This window comes from Formica exsecta, unplaced genomic scaffold, assembly GCF_003651465.1.
Source record: "Formica exsecta isolate Colony F162 unplaced genomic scaffold, ASM365146v1 scaffold1581, whole genome shotgun sequence".
Lineage (NCBI taxonomy): Eukaryota > Metazoa > Arthropoda > Insecta > Hymenoptera > Formicidae > Formica > Formica exsecta.
In genome coordinates, this window is record NW_021848905.1 from 9134 (window position 1) to 15237 (window position 6104).

Below are 6104 nucleotides of genomic sequence, written 5' to 3' on the forward strand. Positions count from 1 at the left end.
GAAGTACATTATCATTATGTACATGAAAGTGTGAAAGAAAACTTGATTGAAGTATGTAAGGTTGTTTTGGATGAGAATGTTGCAGATATATTTACTAAGGCATTGTGTAAAGAAAAGTTTAAAAAATGTAGAATGTTAATGAATATCAGTTAAAGAGAATATGAAAGCGTACAATATAAATGTAAGAAGGCGTGTTAGAATATATGTACATCTATATTGTACGATATCCAAAGTAAATACGTACGTTATTAAAGAATCAAGAATATTGTACACGATAATGTATAATATGTGAGCGCGCTTTAGTAGGAGTGGCATACATGTACACGTCCCCTTCCCTGTGTGTGTGCTGGTACGTGATGGGAGAGAGCGAATCTAGACAGTAACTCACGAGACACTGCTGTTAAGAAAATGGTAGAGAATGGAGCATTTATTAATGTATAACTAGAATAATTATTAAATAGACTTTTGTTTCTCACTCCGAGAGTATTACCGGATCCACAATCCTTTCAGTATTAAATATATCTTTTTCTTTAATATTAAATATTTGGCTGTGAGCGACGAAAATGTGACATGTACACTTATGGACGCACAGAGGACAAAAGAAAGTTTTAAGGTTTGTTTATTACCATAGTGATATATCGATCAGTTTAAACGTCTTATAAAAAACAATTTTCAGATGTCTTTTCAAAAAAGTGTTGAAGATGTCTTTAAGACGTCTCATTGTAAAGTCTCAAAGACCTCTTAAAAATATGTCTTAAAAATGTTTTTAAGACGTTTTATTGTAAAGTCTCGAAGACCTCTTAAAAATATATCTTAAAAATGTCTTTAAGACGTCTTATTGTAAAGAATGATCGCGGGGAGGGGGGTAGGTTTGGAGAAGGCAAGGAAGAATATTTAGGGGAGTAGGAGGGGAAAAAATAGGGAGGAGAACTTGGAGTAATGAGGTCGGTAGAATGTCTGTAGATAAAAAAAGACGTCTTTAAGACATTTTTTAGACGCGCATGTTGTCTGGGTTGCCTCTAATAAGTCGATTTACAGTCAACAGTTAAAGTCAACAAAACTCATCCTGGAAATAGTCGGCTTAAAGTCGACTTTCTAAAGTCGACTTTAAGCCGACTGGAAAAAGTCGACTATCAGCCAGTGATGCCAGAATTGCCACGCTAGCAACACGCAACCGTAGTGGAGGGGATGACGCACACAAGCGCAAACCGCGTACGTGTGAGCTCGGCGCTTCGGCTGGCTTCGGACAGCAGAAGAGGACAGACATACTGTTCTCTGTCTCTCTCCTTCTTATCGAGCCGCCACGAAGACCGGGCGGTACACGTCACACGTTGCTTGGTCGCTTCTCGATTGTCGCTTCTTGCTATGCCTTAAATGTTTTTTTCAGCCTTTTCGTATGAGATATATTATCTATTATATATCTATTATATAATATATTTATGATTAAGATACGTATATAAATTACTTAAAGTTTTTAATCCACGTAAAAATGCATTTTAAATCGATGATTTGAAAGAAGGAATATCCGTGTGGAAACAACAAAAGGAAAAATCATACATTTTATTGTACGAAAAATGTATCGATTTTCCGACAAATGATTAAAAATAATGAGAAGTACTATAAGAAATTTTAAATATTTAAAAAATATGTCATATAATAATATTTAACTTTAGTTTCTATACATATATATTTACAATATCGTTACGATACACAAACGTATATACGGACCACATTTATACGTTTGTGTCGTTGTCAAACGATACTGAATGATGATTTTCCACACTACCTATATGAGGTACCACCAATGGCGCGTAAGATTTTTTTAACGTGGATCTTCGCCTGTAGCCATATCATACCACATTATAATATATAATATGCTCTATTGTATCTGTCATTTATAGAATATTTTTTGCACACTTGCTTTTGCAAATGTGATGTCAATTAGTGACAATAATTTTTTTACACACTTGGTTTTGCAAGTGTGATGTCAATTAGTGACAACAATTTTTTACACACTTGCTTTGCAAGTGTGATGTCAATTAGTGACAACAATTTTTTACACACTTGCTTTGCAAGTGTGATGTCAATTAGTGACAACAATTTTTTACACACTTGCTTTGCAAGTGTGATGTCAATTAGTGACAACAATTTTTTACACACTTGCTTTGCAAGTGTGATGTCAATTAGTGACAACAATTTTTTACACACTTGCTTTGCAAGTGTGATGTCAATTAGTGACAATAAATTTTTTACACACTTGCTTTTGCAAATGTGATGTCAATTAGTGACAATAATTTTTTTACACACTTGCTTTTGCAAATGTGATGTCAATTAGTGACAATAATATTTTTACACACTTGCTTTTGCAAATGTGATGTCAATTAGTGACAATAATATTTTTACACACTTGCTTTTGCAAATGTGATGTCAATTAGTGACAATAATATTTTTACACACTTGCTTTTGCAAATGTGATGTCAATTAGTGACAATAATATTTTTACACACTTGCTTTTGCAAATGTGATGTCAATTAGTGACAATAATATTTTTACACACTTGCTTTTGCAAATGTGATATCAATTAGTGACAATTATATTTTTACACACTTGCTTTTGCAAATGTGATATCAATTAGTGACAATTATATTTTTACACACTTGCTTTTGCAAATGTGATATCAATTAGTGACAATTATATTTTTACACACTTGCTTTTGCAAATGTGATATCAATTAGTGACAATTATATTTTTACACACTTGCTTTTGCAAATGTGATATCAATTAGTGACAATTATATTTTTACACACTTGCTTTTGCAAATGTGATGTCAATTAGTGACAATAATTTTTTTACACACTTGCTTTTGCAAATGTGATATCAATTAGTGACAATTATATTTTTACACACTTGCTTTTGCAAATGTGATATCAATTAGTGACAATTATATTTTTACACACTTGCTTTTGCAAATGTGATATCAATTAGTGACAATTATATTTTTACACACTTGCTTTTGCAAATGTGATATCAATTAGTGACAATTATATTTTTACACACTTGCTTTTGCAAATGTGATATCAATTAGTGACAATTATATTTTTACACACTTGCTTTTGCAAATGTGATGTCAATTAGTGACAATAATTTTTTTACACACTTGCTTTTGCAAATGTGATATCAATTAGTGACAATTATATTTTTACACACTTGCTTTTGCAAATGTGATATCAATTAGTGACAATTATATTTTTACACACTTGCTTTTGCAAATGTGATATCAATTAGTGACAATTATATTTTTACACACTTGCTTTTGCAAATGTGATATCAATTAGTGACAATTATATTTTTACACACTTGCTTTTGCAAATGTGATATCAATTAGTGACAATTATATTTTTACACACTTGCTTTTGCAAATGTGATGTCAATTAGTGACAATAATTTTTTTACACACTTATTTTTGCAAGTGTGATGTCAATTAGTGACAATAAATTTTTTACACACTTGCTTTTGCAAATGTGATATCAATTAGTGACAATTATATTTTTACACACTTGCTTTTGCAAATGTGATATCAATTAGTGACAATTATATTTTTACACACTTGCTTTTGCAAATGTGATATCAATTAGTGACAATTATATTTTTACACACTTGCTTTTGCAAATGTGATATCAATTAGTGACAATTATATTTTTACACACTTGCTTTTGCAAATGTGATGTCAATTAATGACAATAATTTTTTTACACACTTGCTTTTGCAAATGTGATATCAATTAGTGACAATTATATTTTTACACACTTGCTTTTGCAAATGTGATATCAATTAGTGACAATTATATTTTTACACACTTGCTTTTGCAAATGTGATATCAATTAGTGACAATTATATTTTTACACACTTGCTTTTGCAAATGTGATATCAATTAGTGACAATTATATTTTTACACACTTGCTTTTGCAAATGTGATATCAATTAGTGACAATTATATTTTTACACACTTGCTTTTGCAAATGTGATGTCAATTAGTGACAATAATTTTTTTACACACTTGCTTTTGCAAATGTGATATCAATTAGTGACAATTATATTTTTACACACTTGCTTTTGCAAATGTGATATCAATTAGTGACAATTATATTTTTACACACTTGCTTTTGCAAATGTGATATCAATTAGTGACAATTATATTTTTACACACTTGCTTTTGCAAATGTGATATCAATTAGTGACAATTATATTTTTACACACTTGCTTTTGCAAATGTGATATCAATTAGTGACAATTATATTTTTACACACTTGCTTTTGCAAATGTGATGTCAATTAGTGACAATAATTTTTTTACACACTTATTTTTGCAAGTGTGATGTCAATTAGTGACAATAAATTTTTTACACACTTGCTTTTGCAAATGTGATATCAATTAGTGACAATTATATTTTTACACACTTGCTTTTGCAAATGTGATATCAATTAGTGACAATTATATTTTTACACACTTGCTTTTGCAAATGTGATATCAATTAGTGACAATTATATTTTTACACACTTGCTTTTGCAAATGTGATATCAATTAGTGACAATTATATTTTTACACACTTGCTTTTGCAAATGTGATGTCAATTAATGACAATAATTTTTTTACACACTTGCTTTTGCAAATGTGATATCAATTAGTGACAATTATATTTTTACACACTTGCTTTTGCAAATGTGATATCAATTAGTGACAATTATATTTTTACACACTTGCTTTTGCAAATGTGATATCAATTAGTGACAATTATATTTTTACACACTTGCTTTTGCAAATGTGATATCAATTAGTGACAATTATATTTTTACACACTTGCTTTTGCAAATGTGATATCAATTAGTGACAATTATATTTTTACACACTTGCTTTTGCAAATGTGATGTCAATTAGTGACAATAATTTTTTTACACACTTGCTTTTGCAAATGTGATATCAATTAGTGACAATTATATTTTTACACACTTGCTTTTGCAAATGTGATATCAATTAGTGACAATTATATTTTTACACACTTGCTTTTGCAAATGTGATATCAATTAGTGACAATTATATTTTTACACACTTGCTTTTGCAAATGTGATATCAATTAGTGACAATTATATTTTTACACACTTGCTTTTGCAAATGTGATATCAATTAGTGACAATTATATTTTTACACACTTGCTTTTGCAAATGTGATGTCAATTAGTGACAATAATTTTTTTACACACTTATTTTTGCAAGTGTGATGTCAATTAGTGACAATAAATTTAATAATAAAAAAATTAATAGAAATAATATAGAAATATAGAAATAAAAAAAGATATTTGAAATAACTTACAATCACAAGTGCTTCAGCTTCTTGGGTACCAAGATTTTACAAGACACGTATAAAAAAATACGTTGACTCGCAAAGAGCAACAAGATTATCTTACAGAAGCGCCGTGAAACAGTAGCAGTACAACGTATGAAACAAATGCGCGGCGTACGAAACAAATGCACGGTGTATGAAACAAATGCACGGCGTACAAAACAAATAAAATAATGCCGAGTGCTTCAGTTCGCTGTGAAACATTGCCGTGACACAACGTACAATCATCATGTCCCGTAAGTAAATCAAATTATTATTATTTGTATTTTTTAAGAAAGTTTAATATTTAATTTTTATCTTCTGCTTTCTTTTACATAATATATTTTATTTTTATAGAAGAAATAAATGGAGATGCTGCAAATTTGCAACAGTTGATGCAACAGTTGTTGCATCAACAAAAATTGCAAGAAGAGAGGCAACAACTGTTGCATCAACAATTGCAATATTTGCAAAAGAAGCAGGAGGAGGAGCAGCAGCAGCAGCAGCAGCAGGAGCTGCAGCCACAGCCGCCGTCAGAAAAAATTGATGAAAATGGTATATTTTTATTATTATTTTTTTTCATTAAAATATTAATAAATATGCATAGTTATATTATCATTCATTGTTTATTACTTATCTGTATATATCTATTTTTTCAGACATACACACAAAAAGAGCAGGCGGCCGATCCCGCGCCCGCTGGTATTACCAGCGAGGAGGCAGGCGTA